Genomic DNA, 27,513 nt, shown 5'->3' on the forward strand with positions numbered 1-27,513 from the left:
ACTTTTGAATCAGTACAGTGTGTCCATGGAAAGCTGCTTTAACATTTACTGTATGAACTGCTTCATATAAATACCTCCAATGTAATTCCTTATGGTCAAAATTACAGTCGTACTAATCTGAACCGCAGGTGCAGTTTTCCACAATAACATTCCTTATACTACGGAGGCCTGGAGATGATCCTGTACAAGCTGGGCATCCTCGGAATGAGGAGTCACAGCTGCAGCACAGACCTGGGATTGTTCTTTTTCCAACAGGTTGGTGGGTTCTTCATAACTTTGGTCACTGCTAAAAGTAATGGTATACGTGTAGAAATCCTCAGGCAAATCGTGGTCGACCATCAGGAGCAAGTAGATGGTGTTCTGGTTTGACTCATTTTGTCTTTGTCTTTAAACACTTGTCAAAATGACTTTTTAAGATAGTAAGTGAGCGTTGTTTTTAAGTGCTTGTCAAAATTACTATTTAAGATAATAATAGTAATTAAGCATTGTTCTTTGAGGCGATGTGAAAAATGTTTGCTGTGACTTTTAAATCTGCTTCAAAAACTGGACGTGTTTCTTCAGATAAACTCCTGACGAACTGTGAAAAAGGGGTTAAAACATCTGGCCTATAGAAACTTTGGGTCCTTTGACACATTTGCATTGTGATGTCAAAAAAAATCAGAGATGACATCAATGGTGATGTCACCATTAGTGATGACATCACAACTTTGTGATAAGAGTAAGAAAGAGCAACAGCGCTCTGTTCTCAGTCACCATCTTGTGTGCTGTTTTGCTCTCTTGTTCAGTTTCATGATGACATTTTTAAACTTTTTTTCTGTGAAATCTCAAAATATTATTGCCCAGGTCGGTTTTAATGCATTAATTGTATGTTCTGGTACTCACGACTGCTTTCTTCATGCCTCCACTGGAAAGTTGGACCTTATTCTGTGATAATCTGCAGGATTGAAGGCTTCTGTTCTGTCTCTCTTCTGGTCTGTGGTTCCAACCACAGAGTCTGGATGGAACTGAAGTCCAGATTTCAGAATGTTGATTTCTGTTAATCTCTCGACGACTTCAAAAGTTGCTCAATCCTGGTGGGCAGGGGATATATATACATATATATATTTAAAAACCTAAGAGAGCCATGTAACATCCATGTTTGCATGTTATTCTGTGCTTCTGAACGCTCTCACACGCACATTGTTCCACACTGAGAAAGGAACAGTCCAACATCAGATTTCCTGTGGCCACCACCAGGACAATCAGCAGAAATGCTTTTTTGAACAGCCTTCCCCAGTGATGCAGATAAACGGGGATTACAGAGCCGTGCCTGTATTCAGACTGAATTCATAGCACATGCTGGTGCATTAAGTACAAAGAAGACCAAGAAGACAATGAAAATACATGTGAATGGTGCAGGAAAGAACCCACCCAGACAATTGGGACCCCATTATTAAAAAAACATTTTCAGGTAATTTTACCTACAAGCTCACAAGAAGTTGAGAGTAGCGATAAAAATATTTTCATTCAGTCCAACAAATGGTGTATACCGCTCAGAAATCTCATTGTTAGAAATCCAATTACTTTCTGCAGCTGTTTCTGTGCTTCTGAACTCTCTCAAACCTGATCCACAATTATGGAATGATGTTTACATTTTGTCAGGCATCAGAAAAGAAGTGGAGAGCAAATATTTCCAGACGTAATCATGTAGTTTAAATAATAAACTTTCATAAAATAAAATATTTAGCATCTCTCCCCGTCGGGGAATCGAACCCCGGTCTCCCGCGTGACAGGCGGGGATACTCACCACTATACTAACGAGGAGATGACGTCTGTGATGATGCGTTCAGGAACACTCACAAATTTGAAAATTAAATTTTTTTGTGAGTTGGAATGAGGGAGATCATCTCTTATATCTGGTATACTGGGTCCGGAGGGAATCCCATCTGTTCTTCATCTCTTTAGCTGACAGACAAAGTCAAGCTGTGAGCAAAGTCACATTTATAACACAGTTTGTTCACTCCAAATGGGCAAGTTTCTGTTAAACTCTTGCTTGTGTGGAGACATGCGTGATGCAAGATGTCAGACATTTTGCTTCAGGGAGACATAAATAGTGAGAGAGACACCCTGCTGTCTTGATGTGTTATCAGTCGTTCAACGAATGCTGGATCATATCTCTGGTCTGCTACCTGCTCATGAGTTTTGCTTTTAAATTGATCTCTTATTTCTGTTTTTCACTTTCTTGTCCCTGGTGGTTCCTGCAGGAATCCTCACATGCCTCTGCAGTTATCTGCACCTTTAAAAGGTGGATAAGCCACGAATGTCAGGGAGGGTTGCTGCTCCTGCAGTTAGATTTTTACTGTCGTTTCCTTTGCCTCTTTTGTTTCTACTTGCAGTTGAGTTGCTGACAGGGCAGGAGGGTTGACAGTATCTGGGTTCATGGAAACACAGGAGTCAGTTACAGAGTACCACAGCTTCTGAAGGTGCTGCTTAGGCCCAACACCTTTTTAGATTGAGGTGAAACAACTTTCAGAGAATTGGTTCAGCATTTCAGAGAGGAGATCTACTTCCTGGAATGCTCTCTCTGGGTCGGGAATGAGATCCTTCCCCAAGTGGAGGAGTTCAAGTATCTCGGGGTCTTGTTCACGAGTGAGGGGCGGATCGGTGCGGCGTCTGCAGTATTGCGGGCTCTGCACCGACCCATCGTTGTGAAGAGGGAGCTGAGCCAGAAGGCGAAGCTCTCTACTTACTGGTCAATCTACGTTCCCATCCTCACCTATGGTCACGAGTTGTGGGTAGTGACCGAAAGAACGAGATTGCGAATACAAGCGGCCGAAATGGGTTTCCTCCGCAGGGTGTCTGGGCTCTCCCTTAGAGATAGGGTGAGAAGCTCAGTCATCCGGGAGGGGCTCGGAGTAGAACCGCTGCTCCTCCGCATTGAGAGGAGTCAGATGAGGTGGCTCGGGCATCTGGTTAGGATGCCCCCTGGACGCCTCCCTGGGGAGGTGTTCCGGGCACGTCCCACTGGGAGGAGACCCCGGGGGAGACCCAGGACACGTTGGAGAGACTATGTCTCTCGGCTGGCCTGGGAACGCCTCGGGGTCCCCCCGGAAGAGCTGGAGGAAGTGGCCGGGGACAGAGACGTCTGGGTTTCTCTGCTCAAGCTGCTGCCCCCGCGACCCGACCCCCGGATAAGCGGCAGATGATGGATGGATGGATGGATCTACTTCCTGATGACACAGCACTCACTGTTTTGGTTAAATAAAGCTGCCTCACCTGTAACTGCTGTGCTTTTCTTGCACAAACTGGGCGTGCACTGGACTGGACTGCCTGCAGTCCTTGCCCAACAGAGAAGGTTGGAGAACTTTGAAACAACCACCACCCCGTGCTGTTGCACACCTTAAGACGTGTTTGCAGGAAGAATGGAAGAATGGGACAAATGTGGGTCCACACCTGTCAGCTGTGGACAGGGCAGTAAAAGCTAAACTGGATAGATAAGAAATCTTTAACACTTGGACAATAGCAGTAAATAATAACAGCAGATTATGATGGCTTTGAGGGAATAAAAATGGTTCAATAACCACAATAAATCAAATGTACATTTGTGGTGGAAATAGAAATAAACATAGTAACATAAAGTGTGAATACTGATTATATTCATTCTGTATTTTATTTGTTCTTAAACCACAACAACAATAGAAAGTGTATGGAAATAATATTTACAAACACACATGAATACACAAATGCATGCATTCATACATTAATAATATAATGCATGTTTCAAAGAGAGAAAAAAATAAAAAAGATCAAATTAAATTAATAATAAGATGTAAAAAAAGACAAAAAAGGAGACAGAAAGACAGGACTCTTCTTTGAGCTTCAAACGTATTTGATTTCCATCAACTGGTTTGATTCATATGTCATTAAAATGATTGTCAGAATTTGTTTCTGAGTCGTCAGTTTCATTTGATTGAGATGTGAGTTTAGTTCTCAGACTTGGTTCTGGAGGTCTTTACCTGTATATAAAAGCAGCACACTTCAACAGACCCAACGCTCTGACGGATATGCTTAAATAATACGTCATATTTGTGTTGTGTAGACAGTCAGATTGTCCCTTTTTGTCCCTTTGTTTCCTCTGCTGTCATCCAGAAACAGTCTGATGTCCTGTTCACGTTTTTCACCATGTCAAAACGCAGACTTGGGCTTGAAAAGCCTGTTTAACATTTATTCTGTTTTACCCTGAAAAGACAGAGGCCATGTAATACCACCTGGGGGTCTCTGAAAGGCGTATTTCTGCTCTCTTGGTGGAAATAAAACAAAAAAAGATGTGAGTTCACAACAGGTTTGTTACTGCAGCACATTTACAGCAGCTTAGAAGAATGAAATGGGCTCAGTTTGTCATTTTGCTCCAAGAAAGTATCAGAAAATATGAGCCAGCTCTGTTTCATTCATCATCATAAGTTCTGCTCATTAAGTAAATTCATCTTGGCTGATTGCAGCTCAGTGATTCCTCTCTGATGTCACAGTTTGTCACATGTGCAGCAAACTAACTGCAGCTGACATCAACTGAATGGTCTCAGCTGAGCTGCAGGGAAACAAAATGTAAATGTATGTACAGACTGAGCTTTCTGTTCTACGGGGTATTTCTCAGACATTAAGAGAGTCTTTGTTCTAAACTCAACACAGAACCAGGCACATAGAGTGTGAATTTAAATCCAGGATGCAGAGGTTCAGTGAATGTGGTGTTGATGGTGCAGTAGTGGATCAGAGATGATGTTGTAGACGGAGAGAACGCCAGCAGCATGGTTCACATACACTGCTGCTCTGTTAGAGGCAGAGGAGGAGATGGATGTTGGACTCTCACTCGGAAGTGAACTGTCCCAGAGGTCTACATTCCAGGATTGATCATTCCTTCCAAACACACAGTCTCCTCCTCTCCTGCTGATTCCTCTGTAACTCACTGATATATAAACTCCTCCTCTCCACTCGACCTCCCAGTAACAGCGACCAGTCAGAACATTTCTACACAGCAGCTGAGGACAGCCATCAAATCTGTCTGGATGATCAGGATATGACTGAACCTCCTCCACACGTGTCACCTTCCTGTTGTTGTCAGACAGTTTCAGTCTTCTGTTCACTGTGTTTGTGTCGATTGTGAGTTGACAGGAATCTGATGGAGAGAACAAACACAATCCAGCTGCAGTTATTGATCTATCATCTGTTCACTTTGATCAATGAGTGATGTGACAGTGTGAAGATGGTTGGATGTCATGAATCAGATGAAGAACACACTTAAGCTACATTTATACTCTTCCATCCGTCGTCATTCATTATTCAAAGATCTGCATCGAGGGAACACATTGCTCTACAGTTCACCATGCCGGGGTTCTAGCAATTTCTGCTACCAGTAGAGAACTGTTACTTTGTGCTTTTGTGCAGAACCGATTTTCTAAGTTTGATTGGCACAACAGCTTACAAAATCTTGAATAAGCTTAAAACTCTGATGGTGTTTTATTTGTGTTCAGGTGGAGGCAGACTGTGGGACTGACTGGGATGGAGCACACGGCTCTGATGACCTCGGAGGTGAAACGGACCGAGTTGAAGGAGCCCAAGTGCAGCTTGAAGGACACCTGAGCGAGAACATGGCCAGGTCACCTGACCCCGATGTTCCCTTCATGGATGCACTCCACATCTATGCAGCCGCACCACAGCAGCTGATGCAGCCACAGCAGAACTGGACGAGTTCACCAACGTTCACACACTGCTGGATGGAAAAGTGCACCAAACACTTCATGTTCAATCGTCTTTATTAACCAAACTTTAACATTTGTAAATAAAACTTCAGATTGAAATGTTTGTTCTCAGTTCTCCTGAACTGTTACCAACCTCACACACTTCCAGTTAATGAGGTAAAGCCTTAACATGGCTCACTGCTCCACAGCCTTCAATGAGCAGCATGAAACAGAGGAACAGACTAACTGCTACAACTTTGAAATGTTCACCTTAAAGACGCTCAGTTTCTCACATTATTCACATCAGATCATTCCAAAGCCAAAGTCTGTACTTCTAACAGACGCTTGGAGCTTTTCTCTGAATGTCTGCTAGCTTTGGCTCTTCAGAGGCAGTTTCAGCAGGTCCTGCAGACTGAGGCTACAGATGTGGTCATTTCAGGAGGAACTCCTGCATACAGGTGCTGGGGAGGTATACTCCAACCTGTCCACAGCTTCAGGAGTTGGTGCAGTTCCTGAGAGGAGCCCACAGAGACACAGTCAGAAGTATTTAAAGCTGCCAATAAGATGCTGAACAGCAGAACTTTCTCAAGTTTACCCAAAGATCAAAGAATCTCTGCTTCACCTGTAAAAAGAAACTGGTCTTTCTGCGGTAAAATAAAACAATGTTTCCATCCTGTTACCGGGTAGATTTTCCACCACCAGGTTTCATAAATATGGAGTCAGTGTGAAGAATCAGCAGCAGCTTTAGGAGATGAACATTGTTCAGGTCTGTTTCTCTGAGAGAACATTTACAATCTGAGCATTTTCAGTGTGGTCTCTCAGAAAGCCTGAGCTGCACGTCTCCTCCAGGCTGCTGTGCTCATCCTCACTATCTGGCATCGGCCTCATGATCCTTTTCAGGATGGTCTGAGAAGTAAAAACAGCCTCAGAGGCTGTAAACTGAAAGGGTTTATTAACAGAACAGAGCATCACTTTTATAAAAGCACAGGCAGAAAAAGCAGGGGGAGAGAGGAGGAAACAAGCAGCAAAGTGCTGCTTTAAGTTAAATTAAGCTGTCGATAAAGCAGCATTCAAAAGCTACAGCACAAAAATGTCTGTGACAGTCTGTAGGAAACACGTGTCGCTGCATTATCTGACAGAGCAGCAAACAAGTTACTGACTGGAGAAACAATCCACAGCTGTGACAGAGAGCAGCAACAGAAGCTCTACAGGGGTTGTAGGCTGTACTTCTATCACATCGGATGTACTGTAGATTTCTTGGGACGATCCATCTGAGTTCAGCTGAGGCGAGTTGGACCCACGAGGGATGTTCCTGAGCAACAATTTGCTCGACGATTAGTCTAAAACTTCAATTTAGACAAAATAAAAATATGTCTCAAGATTTAGTCGAGGCCTCAGGACACAGATGCAGGGTCGAGTTCAAAGTCAAGACTGTTTATTCATATAAACAACAGGTTGATGATCTGCTCACAGAGCAAAGAAAGGGGCTGTGAAACTCCTGAGCACTCTCCTCAATAACTATGGAGGAGGAGAGTGCAGCTGTGAAAATGATCAAACCAAAAGCCTCTCCACTCCAGGAGGAAAACAAAGAGCTATTAAAGATAAGAAACTCGCACGCTCTCCTAACGAGGCGGACTTAAACAAAAGAAGCTCTCTCAGAAACAGAGGCACTATGAAACCTTAACAGTTATCTATCAGCTCACCTATAACGGCGGCGCAAAGATCCTCCAAGAGCAAAACACAAAATCACTCCACTAACGGAGGGCTATGAAACTAAAACAATTAACCAACGCAAAAGCTCCGCTAACAGAGATGATTAAAAGATTACAACAAAGATCACTCCAAAAAGAACAGAGGAACAAAACCAGGCTATGAAACTGAGCGTAATAAAACTAAAGCTATGGATAAAGAATAAATTACAACAAAGGATACGCTCGACTGCTGGCTGAAGGAAGCTGTGGCTGTGGAACAAAGAGGCGAGGGTGAGGCTCATGGTGGAAACAACACACTGGCACAAGACAAGGGAGACACAGACTATTAGAGCACAAGAGGAGCCAAGGAGAACAGCTGGAAACACTTTGGAATCAGGGAAGACAATCAGACGCAGACTCAGGAGGAAGGGCAAGGTACCTGAAAGGAGAGGGACGTTAGTGATTTCAAAATAAAACAGGAAATGACGAAACAAGACATGAATCAAAACTTAAATTGTCACAGATTTCTTTTAAAAAAATCAGAGGTTTGAAAATACTTTTGACAGTAAAATTGCACATTGGAAAACAACTTAGACCCCAAAAAGTGACCAAAGTCAGACTGTGTTTTAAGTACTTGAGGGAACTGAAAAAATGACATTAACATTAACTATCATGGCACAAGAAGCTCTGACAATGAAGACATTTTCTTAAAGTCCATGTGTGTGAAATGTTGGGATAATCTGTGTTTATATTTGAGTCACCTTCAAATGAAGAGAAGTTACAACATGAACAAGGGAACCCAGAGAAGGATGCAAGATTTGGATAGCAAGCATTTCCCAGCTGGTTGGCTGTTGTCATGTTTCCTGAGCGATTTACACAAGTCAAACAAATTCCCAACATCTGACACTGAAACACATGTTTGGTCCTGCAGTAAACCTGGAGATTAAGAGGGGTTTCCCTTTTTTTATCCTTTCAAATAAAGAATGAGCAGATTTCTCACTCATTTTGGTAACAGGCCCATTATACGTGACTTACAGTTTATCATAGAGGGAGAAGGACCAGGAGAGGAGCCGTTCATCCCTGCACTCTGTGGGGCTACAGACCGGTGCGCAGCCGCAGCTTCTCTGCAGACTCAGACTGAGTCAAATGAACACGGAGCAAACGACTCCCTGCTCCATGGAAATTTAACTATGGCTGCAGCCCTGACGTTTAATGTACTCATAAACAACTGTTGCTTTCATTCGCGTGACATATTTTTCCTTCACCCACACTGTATTCAAAGTAAAAAAAAAAAAAAACTTCACCATTTCTTTCAAGGAAAGACAGCGCCAGTGCATTATGAACCTCATTTATCCTCCTCTCTGCGTCAGACACATTCATGCTGCGTTCACTGGAAAAAACCTTATTTCCACGTTGCAAATTTGAAAGTCCGGCCAAAATGCCATCCTGTCAACTTGGTGAAAACGGAAAACTCGTGCTACAACATTTCAAATGTGGGACTTTCAAAGTAATTAGGCTTTGGAACTGTAAAAAGGTTTTAAGAAAATCACAGGACTATGGTGGGAAACCGCCCAAACTCGCTTTAACCATGGCCCGAACAGGCTAACGTTAGACCTGTTTGAGTCACTGTAACAAATATATATTATATAGAACCATCATATGGAACCATATGAAAGTGAAAGTGAGACTCTCAGATAACTTATGGTCTGTCGACCTCTTCTGTTCCCTGTGTGTAGTTTTGTGTTCAGCGTCACACAGAGAGAGCGAGGCTGCTTAGTTAGATGAAATCATCACAAATTGCTCATTTTTAAACAGTTACATTATATTCTAGAAGTCAGAACACAGTGATAGATGTTGTTTCAGCATCTATAAAAAGCTGATTTGTGACTGATTCTCTCGCTTACGGCCATACCACCCTGAACACGCCCGATCTCGTCTGATCTCGGAAGCTAAGCAGAGCCGGGCCTGGTTAGTACTTGGATGGGAGACCGCCTGGGAATACCAGGTGCTGTAAGCTTTTTACACCTGCAGGAGGCGCTGCTGCTCACTCAACACGGACAGCTTCTTGACATACTTCACATCAGGAAGGAAATCGGTCAAATAAATTCACTTTTCAATCTTTGTCAAAGACTGGAAATGAGCGCACACATAAAACTCATTTAGGTCACTCTGTCATATCATCTTCCAGCACTGCTCAGCTCACAGTGACTTCATCTGTCTCAATTCTTCTGGATACCAAACACACACAAATATTATTGTCTCACATTAGTCTGCAGACTGTTAACAGATCTTCCTGCAGTCTGCAGATTCATCCCATTTCCTTCCTTCCTAAGAATCCCTGCTGATATCCAAGGTGCTGATCCCAGATCTGCTCAGATGTCCCAGGTTCTCCTCTGCTTTTATCCTCACACACTGAACTGTCTCCTCATCTATGTGTAAACAACCAGAACCCACTGATGTGGGCTCAGAAATAAAGTTTCTAATGTTTTCCAAACACAAATGAATAAATTACAGAGATTTACTGAGGCCAGATAGAAAAAGTGCACGTGCAGCCACTTTAAACTGTCAAACAGGCAACTTTATATCTAACAGCAAACACTGAGAGCTGCTCTGCAGAATAAATACTTTTACTGGTGGAAGTGTTAGTAAATGTTGCTGATGACACTTTGATTCTTTTACCTGAGTGAGGTTTTAGATGCAGAACTTTTACTGGGAGTTGAATATTTCTCAGTGTGGCATCAGTGCTTGTAAAGGATCTACACCACTGTCACCTTTTATAAGTGAATTATAAGCTAAAGGCTTCCTGTTTGCCCCAGGTTAGGGCTAAGCTGATCCGGGTCAGGGGGTAAGTTGCACCGTCTGGAGGTGAACTGACCATCAAACTGAATCTAAATCAAAGCCATAAGAAATTTCAACCATAACTTAACTCTTTGAAAAACTGATTTAAAAGTCCATTATTGTTTTGTAAGTGGTCATATTAATTTTCTTCAGGATAACTTCACATTAAATCTGATAAAAAAAAATGTCATTAAAGTTGGAATCTTCCCTGAAACAGAAATGCTGAAGTGGAATGAATGAATAAATGTCCCCAAAACTTTCCATCCTTCCACTTTCTTTAAATCATGGTTTCAGGGGGACTGGAGCCTATCTGTCACAGAAACTCCTCAACATTCCAGTCTAATAACAAGTCTGAAACTAAAGCAAAAACTGCAGCCCCAAATGAACATTGGCATGATATAGGCTGTGTCAAATGCAAAAGCAGTCCCTGTTTCCCTTTTTGGAACTCATCCTTTCTAAGGACAAAGTTAAATGTATGAGGATCAAACACAACAAGTACCTGGGACATGTCAACAGATCCAGGAAATCCAGGAACCAGCAAACTGAGAGCCAAAGAGAAACTGAGGCGTCTGCCAACAAATCAGCAGCAGCTGAAGCTGATCAACTTCCTGATGTGTCATGAGGTGATCACATGTTTCAACAAAAGACATCAAATACCAGCTGAAGCTGCATAACAGACAATAAGAGATGTGGAAGCAGCATCAAAGCTGAAAAATGGGAACTTTAAACCTCGTTGGATGAGAAATTAAATGTGCTGAAGAGCAGGATTTCTACACACGTCAGTCATCATCATGATGTGAGTGTTCAGCTGCATAGAAACATAAGAAGAAGAAGCTCCACTTTAAGACTGTGTGATTCCAGAGATGATCCAGCATTGATCACTTCCAGTTTCTGGAGAATTTGTTTAAAAAAAGAAGCTTTCTGGTGAATTGATTTGATTGTGGATGTGAAGTGTGTCAGCGCCCCCTGCAGGTTGTAGAGAGAAGAGAAAAAGCTTACAGCACCTGGTATTCCCAGGCGGTCTCCCATCCAAATACTAACCAGGCCCCCTGCTTAGCTTTCGAGATCGGGCGTGTTCAGGGTGGTGTGGCCGTAAGCAAAAGTCACCGTAACAAATATATATTATATAGCTGCTTGAACCATATGTTTCTTTTATTTTTTTCACCTAATTGGCTTGAGGGGCTGATGCTGATCCTGCACATGTTCTTCTCTCTCGTGTTGGTTCTCTGCAGCTGAAAGTGAGACTCTCAGATAACTTAGTGTCTGTCGACCTCTTCTGTTCCCTGTGTGTAGTTTTGTGTTCAGCGTCACACAGAGAGACCGAGGCTGCTTAGTTAGATGAAATCATCACAAATTGCTCATTTTTAAACAGTTACATTATATTCTAGAAGTCAGAACACAGTAATAGATGTTGTTTCAGCATCTATAAAAAGCTGATTTGTGACTGATTCTCTCGCTTACGGCCATACCACCCTGAACACGCCCGATCTCGTCCGATCTCGGAAGCTAAGCAGGGTCGGGCCTGGTTAGTACTTGGATGGGAGACCGCCTGGGAATACCAGGTGCTGTAAGCTTTTTACACCTGCAGGAGGCGCTGCTGCTCACTCAACACGGACAGCTTCATGACATACTTCACATCAGGAAGGAAATCACTCAAATAAATTCACTTTTCAATCTTTGTCAAAGACTGGAAATGAGCGCACACATAAACCTCATTTAGGTCACTCTGTCATATCATCTTCCAGCACTGCTCAGCTCACAGTGACTTCATCTGTCTGAATTCTTCTGGATACCAAACACACACAAATATTATTGTCTCACATTAGTCTGCAGACTGTTAACAGATCTTCCTGCAGTCTGCAGATTCATCCCATTTCCTTCCTTCCTAAGAATCCCTGCTGATATCCAAGGTGCTGATCCCAGATCTGCTCAGATGTCCCAGGTTCTCCTCTGCTTTTATCCTCACACACTGAACTGTCTCCTCATCTATGTGTTAACAACCAGAACCCACTGATGTGGGCTCAGAAATAAAGTTTCCAATGTTTTCCAAACACAAATGAATAAATTACAGAGATTTACTGAGGCCAGATAGAAAAAGTGCACGTGCAGCCACTTTAAACTGTCAAACAGGCAACTTTATATCTAACAGCAAACACTGAGAGCTGCTCTGCAGAATAAATACTTTTACTGGTGGAAGTGTTAGTAAATGTTGCTGATGACACTTTGATTATTTTATCTGAGTGAGGTTTTAGATGCAGAGGCCCAAAAAATACTGAGGTCATGAGTCAGAACTTCTAGTCGGGTTCAGGGGCTCCCCTGGAAATTTATTTAATTCCGTTATTTAAATCTGTCCATTTTCAGAGTCTTGGCTGCTCCAGAGAGTTGGCGCTCAGATCCCGGCCGGCAGAAATTGCTGCTCCTTGATTGGATGATTGGTTGGTCCATGGGTGGGCACCGGGTTAATTGTGCAGGCTTTTGAGTAGTTCTCCTTGTTGCTGATTGTTACCATGGGATTGTTTTTCCTGTTTCCTTCTCCTTTGGCTTCTGTGTCCAAATTCCAAATGGAGAGCATGGAAAAATATATGCATTGCAAATGAATATGCAAGAAGAAATCAAATAGATTCAATTAGTGACACACAGAGGTGAGAAGGTAAATAGCACAGACCCTCTCAGCTGTATGTTTCACTTTTTCAACATTAACCAATTTAAGCCCTCTCTTTGGAATTGGTCAATCACACACTCTGGTGTGACTGGATAACTGACTAACCTCATCCACTCATCTTCTTTGCAGAACACAACCATGACAGCGCACACCTGAAGGTTCCACTGAGATTTTAACTCGGATCACTGGATTCAAAGTCCAGAGTGCTGACCTTTCGGCCAAAAATGGGGCAAAAGGGACTGCCCGAAAGGGGGGAAAAGGAAAAAAAGAGGAAGGAGGGGGGGAAAAGAGAGAAAAAGAAAAGGAGAAAAAAGGAGGAAAACGTACACTATATCCACTTTTCTCTATTCTCTTATCTTCTCAACATTGTTTACACACACCTCTGCACTTATTGCAAGGTTTATCATCCATTTAATTTTCATGTTTCTTGTGGGATTCGAACCTGTATTGTGGCAACACCCCAACATACCACAGTGCTTTGGACGTTACTAAAGCCTACTGTAGGGGGCAGCACACAAAATGTGTATAACTGTAAATGTAAATAAGTCTCCCATCATTTTTCCCCTCTTTTTTTGGTACACTCAATTATTTGAGAGACTAGTGTTATAATTGGCTTTGATCTTAGACATTATAAATTCATATTCTGTATTTTCCTAAATGTTCCTAGCTGGTACTTTTCCACTCTGCTCATACTGCACAATCGATGACCTTAAAAGGGTCCAAGACTTTAGAATGACATAAAAAACTGGGTCAGACAAAATATCTCTATTAGAGTAGATAGGTCTGGTCCATTAGATCCACGCCTAAAACAGCACTCACACATACACACACATTGTTTATCACATCCACAGAACACAACAAGGACAGCAGCTGGCCTGATCAGGCCACTAAAAACTGGCCAATTATACTCTGACAAGTGTGAAAACAACTTCTGGGAGATAAAGCTGAATATAAATATGGAATGCTTCTTGATATCGGGGCTCGGCCTGACGGATTTCCTGCGGGAGCTCTGGCACTCCGAGTCCAGCTGCAATATACTTTACATGTGACCACTGATAAATACTTTTTTAATAAACGATTTCTCCAGCTTGTTCTTGGGCTTCCAATGAAAAAATCGGGCTAACACTAGCTATCTATCTGTATCACTATTTGTGCAACACAAGTGAATGAAACAAATTCCAAATTGAGCAAAGAAAGTATTTTTAAAAAATCTTTGGTTGAGACAAAGAGTGTTGGGTTTTATTAATAAATGTAAAATAATTCTCCAAGTAATTCTGGCTTCACTTTTGACAATTGCATTAAATGGATGTCACTCACACTCACTGTCGTCCTGTTTTGCAAATGGAAATTAAATAAAAATGTGAAGGCTGTTCTTGGTTCAAGTAAAATGATCAAACTTTATTAACATTGTAACAATAATCACACAGTAACAGACGAGCAATCATCTGCGAACAGACAGACAGACAGACAGACACTTAATGTAAACTTAACGCCGCAGTTAAAACGCCGCATGAAATGGAAGCTGTCCAAGCGCACTGCAGACCTCCATGGGTGGAAGAGTTTGACCACTGAAGACACACCTGTGAAAAACAAAGTCAGCCGCTGCCCAATTGCCAGTACCACTCCTCCCACAAGTGGAGTGGTAACAGTGTGTGTGTGTGTGTGTGTGGCACACAGTTTTTCAAACGTATATTTGATAAAGAATTTTATCATTTTTACCCACCTGACTGGCTGCAGCAGTCCCGGTCAACATAGATGACCTCAGGTTCAGCTTGGCCCGCATTCTTGTATCGAGTGACGATGCCATGGCACAACTCTTCCAACCCTGCACCTTCACCCGTCGTCAGAACAGAGTTCAGAACCTGGCCAAACTCGTTGCCGATGTTTGTCATCCATGCAGCACTGTCCCCAATAGCACCAGCCAGCTTCTTGGTGATCTGTAAAACAAACACTACTTTCAAACTGTTTGTTGTAATTATACACGTGTGCATGTGTCAAACCGACATTCACGCACTTGCACCTGTTATCATATTCCTCTTTTTTTTGGGGGGGGGGGGCAATAAATATAGCTTTCCCAGTGATAACTACTAATACAACCGATTCTCCGCAACAACCAAAAGATTCATCGCACACAAGGCCTTGAAATTGATTTTGGTCAAGACAGACACTTTTGATGACAATGTGGGGGAGGAGGTTTCAGAATATGAAGATCAAATTCAGAGTCTGACAGTGACTTTTAGAAGAGGATGACATTAATCATCAGCTATCTCCTAAATGAGAATGAACCACAGCTAGACAGCAGCAGGCCCCAGGACCAAGTGGTCAGCAGCCGAGCTGAGATTGAGATCTTACTTATGTTTTGTAAATGTTCAAAGTTGTAAAAAAGTTGTAAATGAATAATACATGATAGTTATACCAAAAAACCTTGTTGTTTATATTGCTTGAAATTGGGTTGAAGTAAACATCTGTAGAGTATTTTAACATAAAATTGTTTGATTGTGTTGAATTAAAAACCCCAAAAATGCAGCGGGTCCACCAGACCAACAAACATTGCTTGAGTAACAAAAATATGACCAGAAAACAAGGGTTAATACATCTGGACACATCTGTCTGCTCTGCTCAAACACATAACCAGGCTCCGTTACCAGAGTGGAGAAAACGCCACAGATAGCCGATTAATTACTATTGCACTGACGGACAATAAATGCAAAAAAAGATAGTTCAAATCTTAAGGCTTTCCCCGAGGAATCGGCAGAGTTTATAAGGCAAATAAACAAAAAAATAAGTTACTATTTGTCTTCTGATTCTGTCATATCACTAACATCCCCACCGTCGCCACACAATGCTGGTATGAACAGCGACGCTATTACAGGCAGAACTTCCATTGGCAAAATGGCTACGATTGTTAAACCGTGGGACAAACAATATGCAATTTAATCTTCCGTCCTCTCGGCACTTTATCCAAGTTGTATTTCAACTTCCTTGTAACGTAGCCATTTTGCCAATGGAAGTTCTGCCTGTAATAGCGTCGCTGTTCATACCAGCATTGTGTGGCGACGGTGGGGATGTCAGTGATATGACAGAATCAGAAGACAAATAGTAACTTATTTTTTTGTTTATTTGCCTTATAAACTCTGCCGATTACTCGGGGAAAGCCTTAAGATTTGAACTATCTTTTTTTGCATTTATTGTCCGTCAGTGCAATAGTAATTAATCGGCTATCTGTGGCGTTTTCTCCACTCTGGTAACGGAGCCTGGTTATGTGTTTGAGCAGAGCAGACAGATGTGTCCAGATGTATTAACCCTTGTTTTCTGGTCATATTTTTGTTACTCAAGCAATGTTTGTTGGTCTGGTGGACCCGCTGCATTTTTGGGGTTTTTAATTCAACACAATCAAACAATTTTATGTTAAAATACTCTACAGATGTTTACTTCATCCCAATTTCAAGCAATATAAACAACAAGGTTTTTTGGTATAACTATCATGTATTATTCATTTACAACTTTTTTACAACTTTGAACATTTACAAAACATAAGTAAGATCTCAATCTCAGCTCGGCTGCTGACCACTTGGTCCTGGGGCCTGCTGCTGTCTAGCTGTGGTTCATTCTCATTTAGGAGATAGCTGATGATTAATGTCATCCTCTTCTAAAAGTCACTGTCAGACTCTGAATTTGATCTTCATATTCTGAAACCTCCTCCCCCACATTGTCATCAAATGTGTCTGTCTTGACCAAAATCAATTTCAAGGCCTTGTGTGCGATGAATCTTTTGGTTGTTGCGGAGAATCGGTTGTATTAGTAGTTATCACTGGGAAAGCTATATTTATTGCCCCCCCCCAAAAAAAAGAGGAATATGATAACAGGTGCAAGTGCGTGAATGTCGGTTTGACACATGTGTATAATTACAACAAACAGTTTGAAAGTAGTGTTTGTTTTACAGATCACCAAGAAGCTGGCTGGCGCTATTGGGGACAGTGCTGCATGGATGACAAACATCGGCAACGAGTTTGGCCAGGTTCTGAACTCTGTTCTGACGACGGGTGAAGGTGCAGGGTTGGAAGAGTTGTGCCATGGCATCGTCACTCGATACAAGAATGCGGGCCAAGCTGAACCTGAGGTCATCTATGTTGACCGGGACTGCTGCAGCCAGTCAGGTGGGTGAAAATGATAAAATTCTTTATCAAATATACATTTGAAAAACTGTGTGCCACACACACTGTTACCACTCCACTTGTGGGAGGAGTGGTACTGGCAATTGGGCAGCGGCTGACTTTGTTTTTCACAGGTGTGTCTTCAGTGGTCAAACTCTTCCACCCATGGAGGTCTGCAGTGCGCTTGGACAGCTTCCATTTCATGCGGCGTTTTAACTGCGGCGTTAAGTTTACATTAAGTGTCTGTCTGTCTGTTCGCAGATGATTGCTCGTCTGTTACTGTGTGATTATTGTTACAATGTTAATAAAGTTTGATCATTTTACTTGAACCAAGAACAGCCTTCACATTTTTATTTAATTTCCATTTGCAAAACAGGACGACAATGAGTGTGAGTGACATCCATTTAATGCAATTGTCAAAAGTGAAGCCAGAATTACTTGGAGAATTATTTTACATTTATTAATAAAACCCAACACTCTTTGTCTCAACCAAAGATTTTTTAAAAATACTTTCTTTGCTCAATTTGGAATTTGTTTCATTCACTTGTGTTGCACAAATAGTGATACAGATAGATAGCTAGTGTTAACCCGATTTTTTCATTGGAAGCCCAAGAACAAGCTGGAGAAATCGTTTATTAAAAAAGTATTTATCAGTGGTCACATAGTAAAGTATATTGCAGCTGGACTCGGAGTGCCAGAGCTCCCGCAGGAAATCCGTCAGGCCAAGCCCCGATATCCGGAAACATGTCATATTTATATTCAGCTTTATCTCACAGAAGTTGTTTTCACACTTGTCAGAGTATAATCGGCCAGTTTTTAGTGGCATGATCAGGCCAGTTGCTGTCCTTGTTGTGTTCTTTGGATGTGAGAAACAATGTGTGTGTATGTGTGAGTGCTGTTTTAGGCGTGGATCTAATGTACCAGACCTATCTACTCTACTAGAGATGTTTTGTCTGACCCAGTTGTTTATGTCATTCTAAAGTCTTGGACCCTTTTAAGGTCATCGATTGTGCAGTATGAGCAGAGTGGAAAAGTACCAGCTAGGAACATTTAGGAAAATACAGAATATGAATTTATAATGTCTAAGATCAAAGCCAATTATAACACTAGTCTCTCAAATAATTGAGTGTACCAAAAAAAGAGGGGAAAAATGATGGGAGACTTATTTACATTTACAGTTATACACATTTTGTGTGCTGCCCCCTACAGTAGGCTTTAGTAACGTCCAAAGCACTGTGGTATGTTGGGGTGTTGCCACAATACAGGTTCGAATCCCACAAGAAACATGAAAATTAAATGGATGATAAACCTTGCAATAAGTGCAGAGGTGTGTGTAAACAATGTTGAGAAGATAAGAGAATAGAGAAAAGTGGATATAGTGTACGTTTTCCTCCTTTTTTCTCCTTTTCTTTTTCTCTCCCCCCCCCCCCCCCCCCTCCTTCCTCTTTTTTTCCTTTTCCCCCCTTTCGGGCAGTCCCTTTTGCCCCATTTTAAACCTTGCAATAAGTGCAGAGGTGTGTGTAAACAATGTTGAGAAGATAAGAGAATAGAGAAAAGTGGATATAGTGTACGTTTTCCTCCTTTTTTCTCCTTTTCTTTTTCTCCCCCCCCCCCCCCTCCTTCCTCTTTTTTTCCTTTTCCCCCCTTTCGGGCAGTCCCTTTTGCCCCATTTTCTCATGTGTCACAGGGTGATCAGACGTTGCAACAAAAGACATGCAGGTGGTAGAGAGAAGAGAAAAAGCTTACAGCACCTGGTATTCCCAAGCGGTCTCCCATCCAAGTACTAACCAGGCCCAACCCTGCTTGGTTTCCGAGATCAGACGAGGTTGGGCATGGTCAGGGTGGTGTGGACGTAAGCAACAATATCTATGAACAATCTGCATTATATAGGTACTGGAATCATACGGTTCCTCTATGTAACCAGATAATTGCCGAGAAAGGCTAACTTGTAGTGGGCACATCTTCATCCCTGATGTGATTATTACCTGCAGTTGAAACTGAGAATCTCAGATCACTTTGTGTCTGCCAACAAAGCAGCAGCAGCTGAAGATGACCAACTTCCTCATGTGTCACATGGTGATCAGACGTTGCAACAAAAGACATGCAGGTGGTAGAGAGAAGAGAAAAAGCTTACAGCACCTGGTATTCCCAAGCGGTCTCCCATCCAAGTCATAACCAGAACCAACCCTGCTTGGCTTCCGAGATCAGACGAGGTCGGGCATATTCAGGGTGGTGTGGCTGTAAGCAACAATGTCAGTCACAAATGTGCATTATATCGCTACTGGAATCATACAGTTCCTCTATGTAACCAGATAATTGCCGAGAAAGGTTAACTTGTAGTGGGCACATCTTCATCCCTGATGTGATTATTACCTGCAATTGAAACTGAGACTCTCAGATCACTTCGTGTCTGCCAACAAAGCAGCAGCAGCTGAAGATGACCAACTTCCTCATGTGTCACATGGTGATCAGACGTTGCAACAAAAGACTTGCAGGTGGTAGAGAGAAAAAGCTTACAGCACCTGGTATTCCCAAGCAGTCTCCCATCCAAGTACTAACAAGGCCCAACCCTGCTTGGCTTTCGAGATCAGACGAGGTCGGGCATATTCAGGGTGGTGTGGCCGTAAGCAACGATGTCTGTGACATATTAGCATTATATCGGTACTGGAATCATACAGTTCCTCTATGTAACCAGATAATTGCAGAGAAAGGCTGATATGTAGTGGGCACATCTTCATCCCTGATATGATTATTACCTGCAGTGGAAACTGAGACTCTCAGATCACTTCGTGTCTGCCAACAAAGCAGTAGCAGCTGAAGATGACCAACTTCCTCATGTGTCAGAGGGTGATCAGACGTTGCAACAAAAGACATCCAGGTGGTAGAGAGAAGAGAAAAAGCTTACAGCACCTGGTATTCCCAAGCAGTCTCTCATCCAAGTACTAACCAGGCCCAAACCTGCTTGGCTTCAGAGATCAGACGATGTCGGGGATATTCAGGGTGGTGTGGCAGTAAGCAACAATGTCTGTCACAAATGTGCATTATATAGGTACTGGAATCATACAGTTCCTCGATGTAACCAGATAATTGCCGAGAAAGGCTAACTTGTAGTGGGCACATCTTCATCCCTGATGTGATTATTATCTGCAGTTGAAACTGAGACTCTCAGATCACTTCGTGTCTGCCAACAAAGCAGCAGCAGCTGAAGATGACCAACTTCTTCATGTGTCACAGGGTGATCAGACGTTGCAACAAAAGACATGCACGTGGTAGAGAGAAGAGAAAAAGCTTACAGCACCTGGTATTCCCAAGCGGTCTCCCATCCAAGTACTAACCAGGCCCAACCCTGCTTGGCTTCCGAGATCAGACGAGGTCGGGCATGTTCAGGGTGGTGTGGCCGTAAGTAACAATGTCTGTGACAAATGTGCATTATATCGGTACTGGAATCATACAGTTCCTCTATGTAACCAGATAATTGCCGAGAAAGGCTAACTTGTAGTGGGCACATCTTCATCCCTGATGTTATTATTACCTGCAGTTGAAACTGAGACTCTCAGATCACTTCGTGTCTGCCAACAAAGCAGCAGCAGCTGAAGATGACCAACTTCCTCATGTGTCACAGGGTGATCAGACGTTGCAACAAAAGACATGCATGTGGTAGAGAGAAGAGAAAAAGCTTACAGCACCTGGTATTCCCAAGCGGTCTCCCATCCAAGTACTAACCAGGCCCAACCTTGCTTGGCTTCCGAGATCAGACGAGGTCGGGCATATTCAGGGTGGTGTGGCTGTAAGAAACAATGTCTGTCACAAATGTGCATTATATAGGTACTGGAATCATACGGTTACTCTATGTAACCAGATAATTGCAGAGAAAGGCTGATATGTAGTGGTCACATCTTCATCCCTGATGTGATTATTACCTGCAGTTGAAACTGAGATTCTCAGATCACTTCGTGTCTGCCAACAAAGCAGCAGCAGCTGAAGATGACCAACTTCCTCATGTGTCACAGGGTGATCAGACGTTGCAACAAAAGACATGCATGTGGTAGAGAGAAGAGAAAAAGCTTACAGGACCTGGTATTCCCAAGCGGTCTCCCATCCAAGTACTAACCAGGCCCAACCTTGCTTGGCTTCAGAGATCAGATGAGGTCGGGCATATTCAGGGTGGTGTGGCCGTAAGCAACAATATCTGTGAACAATGTGCATTATATAGGCACTGGAATCATACGGTTACTCTATGTAACCAGATAATTGCAGAGAAAGGCTGATATGTAGTGGGCACATCTTCATCCCTGATGTGATTATTACCTGCAGTTGAAACTGAGTCTCTCAGATCACTTCGTGTCTGCCAACAAAGCAGCAGCAGCTGAAGATGACCAACTTCCTCATGTGTCACAGGGTGATCAGACGTTGCAACAAAAGACTTGCAGGTGGTAGAGAGAAGAGAAAAAGCTTACAGTACCTGGTATTCCCAAGCGGTCTCCCATCCAAGTACTAACCAGGCCCAACCCTGCTTGGTTTCCGAGATCAGACGAGGTTGGGCATGGTCAGGGTGGTGTGGACGTAAGCAACAATATCTATGAACAATCTGCATTATATAGGTACTGGAATCATACGGTTCCTCTATGTAACCAGATAATTGCCGAGAAAGGCTAACTTGTAGTGGGCACATCTTCATCCCTGATGTGATTATTACCTGCAGTTGAAACTGAGAATCTCAGATCACTTTGTGTCTGCCAACAAAGCAGCAGCAGCTGAAGATGACCAACTTCCTCATGTGTCACATGGTGATCAGACGTTGCAACAAAAGACATGCAGGTGGTAGAGAGAAGAGAAAAAGCTTACAGCACCTGGTATTCCCAAGCGGTCTCCCATCCAAGTCATAACCAGGCCCAACCCTGCTTGGCTTCCGAGATCAGACGAGGTCGGGCATATTCAGGGTGGTGTGGCTGTAAGCAACAATGTCAGTCACAAATGTGCATTATATCGCTACTGGAATCATACAGTTCCTCTATGTAACCAGATAATTGCCGAGAAAGGTTAACTTGTAGTGGGCACATCTTCATCCCTGATGTGATTATTACCTGCAGTTGAAACTGAGACTCTCAGATCACTTCGTGTCTGCCAACAAAGCAGCAGCAGCTGAAGATGACCAACTTCCTCATGTGTCACATGGTGATCAGACGTTGCAACAAAAGACATGCAGGTGGTAGAGAGAAAAAGCTTACAGCACCTGGTATTCCCAAGCAGTCTCCCATCCAAGTACTAACAAGGCCCAACCCTGCTTGGCTTTCGAGATCAGACGAGGTCGGGCATATTCAGGGTGGTGTGGCCGTAAGCAACGATGTCTGTGACAAATTAGCATTATATCGGTACTGGAATCATACAGTTCCTCTATGTAACCAGATAATTGCAGAGAAAGGCTGATATGTAGTGGGCACATCTTCATCCCTGATATGATTATTACCTGCAGTGGAAACTGAGACTCTCAGATCACTTCGTGTCTGCCAACAAAGCAGTAGCAGCTGAAGATGACCAACTTCCTCATGTGTCAGAGGGTGATCAGACGTTGCAACAAAAGACATCCAGGTGGTAGAGAGAAGAGAAAAAGCTTACAGCACCTGGTATTCCCAAGCAGTCTCTCATCCAAGTACTAACCAGGCCCAAACCTGCTTGGCTTCAGAGATCAGACGATGTCGGGGATATTCAGGGTGGTGTGGCAGTAAGCAACAATGTCTGTCACAAATGTGCATTATATAGGTACTGGAATCATACAGTTCCTCGATGTAACCAGATAATTGCCGAGAAAGGCTAACTTGTAGTGGGCACATCTTCATCCCTGATGTGATTATTATCTGCAGTTGAAACTGAGACTCTCAGATCACTTCGTGTCTGCCAACAAAGCAGCAGCAGCTGAAGATGACCAACTTCTTCATGTGTCACAGGGTGATCAGACGTTGCAACAAAAGACATGCACGTGGTAGAGAGAAGAGAAAAAGCTTACAGCACCTGGTATTCCCAAGCGGTCTCCCATCCAAGTACTAACCAGGCCCAACCCTGCTTGGCTTCCGAGATCAGACGAGGTCAGGCATGTTCAGGGTGGTGTGGCCGTAAGTAACAATGTCTGTGACAAATGTGCATTATATCGGTACTGGAATCATACAGTTCCTCTATGTAACCAGATAATTGCCGAGAAAGGCTAACTTGTAGTGGGCACATCTTCATCCCTGATGTTATTATTACCTGCAGTTGAAACTGAGACTCTCAGATCACTTCGTGTCTGCCAACAAAGCAGCAGCAGCTGAAGATGACCAACTTCCTCATGTGTCACAGGGTGATCAGACGTTGCAACAAAAGACATGCATGTGGTAGAGAGAAGAGAAAAAGCTTACAGCACCTGGTATTCCCAAGCGGTCTCCCATCCAAGTACTAACCAGGCCCAACCTTGCTTGGCTTCCGAGATCAGACGAGGTCGGGCATATTCAGGGTGGTGTGGCTGTAAGAAACAATGTCTGTCACAAATGTGCATTATATAGGTACTGGAATCATACGGTTACTCTATGTAACCAGATAATTGCAGAGAAAGGCTGATATGTAGTGGTCACATCTTCATCCCTGATGTGATTATTACCTGCAGTTGAAACTGAGATTCTCAGATCACTTCGTGTCTGCCAACAAAGCAGCAGCAGCTGAAGATGACCAACTTCCTCATGTGTCACAGGGTGATCAGACGTTGCAACAAAAGACATGCATGTGGTAGAGAGAAGAGAAAAAGCTTACAGGACCTGGTATTCCCAAGCGGTCTCCCATCCAAGTACTAACCAGGCCCAACCTTGCTTGGCTTCAGAGATCAGATGAGGTCGGGCATATTCAGGGTGGTGTGGCCGTAAGCAACAATATCTGTGAACAATGTGCATTATATAGGCACTGGAATCATACGGTTACTCTATGTAACCAGATAATTGCAGAGAAAGGCTGATATGTAGTGGGCACATCTTCATCCCTGATGTGATTATTACCTGCAGTTGAAACTGAGTCTCTCAGATCACTTCGTGTCTGCCAACAAAGCAGCAGCAGCTGAAGATGACCAACTTCCTCATGTGTCACAGGGTGATCAGACGTTGCAACAAAAGACTTGCAGGTGGTAGAGAGAAGAGAAAAAGCTTACAGTACCTGGTATTCCCAAGCGGTCTCCCATCCAAGTACTAACCAGGCCCAACCCTGCTTGGTTTCCGAGATCAGACGAGGTTGGGCATGGTCAGGGTGGTGTGGACGTAAGCAACAATATCTATGAACAATCTGCATTATATAGGTACTGGAATCATACGGTTCCTCTATGTAACCAGATAATTGCCGAGAAAGGCTAACTTGTAGTGGGCACATCTTCATCCCTGATGTGATTATTACCTGCAGTTGAAACTGAGAATCTCAGATCACTTTGTGTCTGCCAACAAAGCAGCAGCAGCTGAAGATGACCAACTTCCTCATGTGTCACATGGTGATCAGACGTTGCAACAAAAGACATGCAGGTGGTAGAGAGAAGAGAAAAAGCTTACAGCACCTGGTATTCCCAAGCGGTCTCCCATCCAAGTCATAACCAGGCCCAACCCTGCTTGGCTTCCGAGATCAGACGAGGTCGGGCATATTCAGGGTGGTGTGGCTGTAAGCAACAATGTCAGTCACAAATGTGCATTATATCGCTACTGGAATCATACAGTTCCTCTATGTAACCAGATAATTGCCGAGAAAGGTTAACTTGTAGTGGGCACATCTTCATCCCTGATGTGATTATTACCTGCAGTTGAAACTGAGACTCTCAGATCACTTCGTGTCTGCCAACAAAGCAGCAGCAGCTGAAGATGACCAACTTCCTCATGTGTCACATGGTGATCAGACGTTGCAACAAAAGACATGCAGGTGGTAGAGAGAAAAAGCTTACAGCACCTGGTATTCCCAAGCAGTCTCCCATCCAAGTACTAACAAGGCCCAACCCTGCTTGGCTTTCGAGATCAGACGAGGTCGGGCATATTCAGGGTGGTGTGGCCGTAAGCAACGATGTCTGTGACAAATTAGCATTATATCGGTACTGGAATCATACAGTTCCTCTATGTAACCAGATAATTGCAGAGAAAGGCTGATATGTAGTGGGCACATCTTCATCCCTGATATGATTATTACCTGCAGTGGAAACTGAGACTCTCAGATCACTTCGTGTCTGCCAACAAAGCAGTAGCAGCTGAAGATGACAAACTTCCTCATGTGTCAGAGGGTGATCAGACGTTGCAACAAAAGACATCCAGGTGGTAGAGAGAAGAGAAAAAGCTTACAGCACCTGGTATTCCCAAGCAGTCTCTCATCCAAGTACTAACCAGGCCCAAACCTGCTTGGCTTCGGAGATGAGACGATGTCGGGGATATTCAGGGTGGTGTGGCAGTAAGCAACAATGTCTGTCACAAATGTGCATTATATAGGTACTGGAATCATACAGTTCCTCTATGTAACCAGATAATTGCCGAGAAAGGCTAAATTGTAGTGGGCACATCTTCATCCCTGATGTGATTATTATCTGTAGTTGAAACTGAGACTCTCAGATCACTTCGTGTCTGCCAACAAAGCAGCAGCAGCTGAAGATGACCAACTTCCTCATGTGTCACAAGGTGATCAGACGTTGCAACAAAAGACATGCAGGTGGTAGAGAGAAGAGAAAAAGCTTACAGCACCTGGTATTCCCAAGCGGTCTCCCATCCAAGTACTAACCAGGCCCAACCCTGCTTGGCTTCCGAGATCAGACGAGGTCGGGTATGTTCAGGGTGGTGTGGCCGTAAGCAACAATATCTGTGAACAATGTGCATTATATAGGTACTGGAATCATACGGTTACTCTATGTAACCAGATAATTGCCGAGAAAGGCTGATATGTAGTGGGCACATCTTCATCCCTGATGTGATTATTACCTGCAGTTGAAACTGAGACTCTCAGATCACTTCATGTCTGCCAACAAAGCAGCAGCAGCTGAAGATGACCAACTTCCTCATGTGTCACAGGGTGATCAGACGTTGCAACAAAAGACATGCAGATGGTAGAGAGAAGAGAAAAAGCTTACAGCACCTGGCATTCCCAAGGAGTCTCCCATCCAAGTACTAATCAGGCCCAACCCTGCTTGGCTTCCGAGATTAGACGAGGTCTGGCATATTCAGGGTGGTGTGTCCGTAAGCAACAATATCTGTGAACAATGTGCATTATGTAGGTACTGGAATCATATGGTTACTCTATGTAACCAGATAATTGCAGAGAAAGAATGATATGTAGTGGGCACATCTTAATCCCTGATGTGATTATTACCTGCAGTTGAAACTGAGACTCTCAGATCACTTCGTGTCTGCCAACAAAGCAGCAGCAGCTGAAGATGACCAACTTCCTCATGTGTCACAGGGTGATCAGACGTTGCAACAAAAGACATGCAGGTGGTAGAGAGAAGAGAAAAAGCTTACAGCACCTGGTATTCCCAAGCGGTCTCCCATCCAAGTACTAACCAGGCCCAACCCTGCTCGGCTTCCGAGATCAGACGAGGTTGGGCATGTTCAGGGTGGTGTGGACGTAAGCAACAATATCTATGAACAATCTGCATTATATAGGTACTGGAATCATACGGTTCCTCTATGTAACCAGATAATTGCCGAGAAAGGCTAACTTGTAGTGGGCACATCTTCATCCCTGATGTGATTATTATCTGTAGTTGAAACTGAGACTCTCAGATCACTTTGTGTCTGCCAACAAAGCAGCAGCTGAAGATGACCAACTTCCTCATGTGTCAGAGGGTGATCAGACGTTGCAACAAAAGACATCCAGGTGGTAGAGAGAAAAGAAAAAGCTTACAGCACCTGGTATTCCCAAGCGGTCTCCCATCCAAGTACTAACCAGGCCCAACCCTGCTTGGCTTCCGAGATTACTCTATGTAACCAGATAATTGCCGAGAAAGGCTGATATGTAGTGGGCACATGTTCATCCCTGATGTGATTATTACCAGCAGTTGAAACTGAGACTCTCAGATCACTTCGTGTCTGCCAACAAAGCAGCAGCAGCTGAAGATGACCAACTTCCTCATGTGTCACAGGGTGATCAGACGTTGCAACAAAAGACATTTAAGTGGTAGAGAGAAGAGAAAAAGCTTACAGGACCTGGTATTCCCAAGCGGTCTCCCATCCAAGCACTAACCAGGCCCAATCCTGCTTGGCTTCCGGGATCAGACGAGGTGGGGTATATTCAGGGTGGTGTGGCCGTAAGCAACAATATCTGTGAACAATGTGCATTATATAGGTACTGGAATCATACAGTTCCTCTATGTAACCAGATAATTGCCGAGAAAGGCTAACTTGTAGTGGGCACATCTTCATCCCTGATGTGATTATTACCTGCAGTTGAAACTGAGACTCTCAGATCACTTCGTGTCTGCCAAC

The 27,513-nt window shown here is 43.3% G+C and overlaps 1 protein-coding gene, 8 non-coding genes and 18 pseudogenes across 9 annotated transcripts in view; 3 read left to right on the plus strand and 24 right to left on the minus strand.

Moving 5' to 3' along the window:
- LOC140294994 (protein NLRC3-like) overlaps window positions 1-27,513 on the plus strand; it is a 334,914-nt gene that overhangs the window by 55,437 nt on the left and 251,964 nt on the right. The window lies entirely within an intron of this gene.
- On the minus strand, window positions 1,732-1,803 carry trnad-guc (transfer RNA aspartic acid (anticodon GUC)). The gene has a single exon. It is a non-coding gene; the product is annotated as a tRNA-Asp (tRNA).
- On the plus strand, window positions 9,301-9,419 carry LOC140275113 (5S ribosomal RNA). Its single transcript, XR_011908390.1, has one exon. It is a non-coding gene; the product is annotated as a 5S ribosomal RNA (ribosomal RNA).
- Window positions 11,233-11,338, minus strand: LOC140296453 (5S ribosomal RNA; annotated as a pseudogene).
- LOC140297821 (5S ribosomal RNA) lies at window positions 11,696-11,814 on the plus strand. Its single transcript, XR_011913522.1, has one exon. It is a non-coding gene; the product is annotated as a 5S ribosomal RNA (ribosomal RNA).
- On the minus strand, window positions 18,796-18,914 carry LOC140300957 (5S ribosomal RNA; annotated as a pseudogene).
- Window positions 19,184-19,302, minus strand: LOC140289328 (5S ribosomal RNA; annotated as a pseudogene).
- LOC140301063 (5S ribosomal RNA) lies at window positions 19,567-19,685 on the minus strand (annotated as a pseudogene).
- On the minus strand, window positions 19,955-20,073 carry LOC140296620 (5S ribosomal RNA; annotated as a pseudogene).
- LOC140314384 (5S ribosomal RNA) lies at window positions 20,343-20,461 on the minus strand. The gene has a single exon (XR_011917140.1). It is a non-coding gene; the product is annotated as a 5S ribosomal RNA (ribosomal RNA).
- Window positions 20,731-20,849, minus strand: LOC140297731 (5S ribosomal RNA). The gene has a single exon (XR_011913441.1). It is a non-coding gene; the product is annotated as a 5S ribosomal RNA (ribosomal RNA).
- On the minus strand, window positions 21,119-21,237 carry LOC140302531 (5S ribosomal RNA; annotated as a pseudogene).
- Window positions 21,507-21,625, minus strand: LOC140314397 (5S ribosomal RNA; annotated as a pseudogene).
- Window positions 21,895-22,013, minus strand: LOC140297063 (5S ribosomal RNA; annotated as a pseudogene).
- LOC140301064 (5S ribosomal RNA) lies at window positions 22,278-22,396 on the minus strand (annotated as a pseudogene).
- Window positions 22,666-22,784, minus strand: LOC140296622 (5S ribosomal RNA; annotated as a pseudogene).
- On the minus strand, window positions 23,054-23,172 carry LOC140296032 (5S ribosomal RNA). Its single transcript, XR_011912925.1, has one exon. It is a non-coding gene; the product is annotated as a 5S ribosomal RNA (ribosomal RNA).
- Window positions 23,442-23,560, minus strand: LOC140297732 (5S ribosomal RNA). Its single transcript, XR_011913442.1, has one exon. It is a non-coding gene; the product is annotated as a 5S ribosomal RNA (ribosomal RNA).
- Window positions 23,830-23,948, minus strand: LOC140302542 (5S ribosomal RNA; annotated as a pseudogene).
- On the minus strand, window positions 24,218-24,336 carry LOC140314402 (5S ribosomal RNA; annotated as a pseudogene).
- On the minus strand, window positions 24,606-24,724 carry LOC140297074 (5S ribosomal RNA; annotated as a pseudogene).
- LOC140301066 (5S ribosomal RNA) lies at window positions 24,989-25,107 on the minus strand (annotated as a pseudogene).
- LOC140296934 (5S ribosomal RNA) lies at window positions 25,377-25,495 on the minus strand (annotated as a pseudogene).
- Window positions 25,765-25,883, minus strand: LOC140289621 (5S ribosomal RNA). The gene has a single exon (XR_011912273.1). It is a non-coding gene; the product is annotated as a 5S ribosomal RNA (ribosomal RNA).
- On the minus strand, window positions 26,153-26,271 carry LOC140290662 (5S ribosomal RNA; annotated as a pseudogene).
- On the minus strand, window positions 26,541-26,659 carry LOC140318413 (5S ribosomal RNA; annotated as a pseudogene).
- LOC140294692 (5S ribosomal RNA) lies at window positions 27,223-27,341 on the minus strand (annotated as a pseudogene).

This window comes from Leuresthes tenuis, unplaced genomic scaffold (assembly GCF_036924035.1).
Source record: "Leuresthes tenuis unplaced genomic scaffold, fLeuTen1.0.hap1 SCAF_1, whole genome shotgun sequence".
Classification (NCBI taxonomy): domain Eukaryota; kingdom Metazoa; phylum Chordata; class Actinopteri; order Atheriniformes; family Atherinopsidae; genus Leuresthes; species Leuresthes tenuis.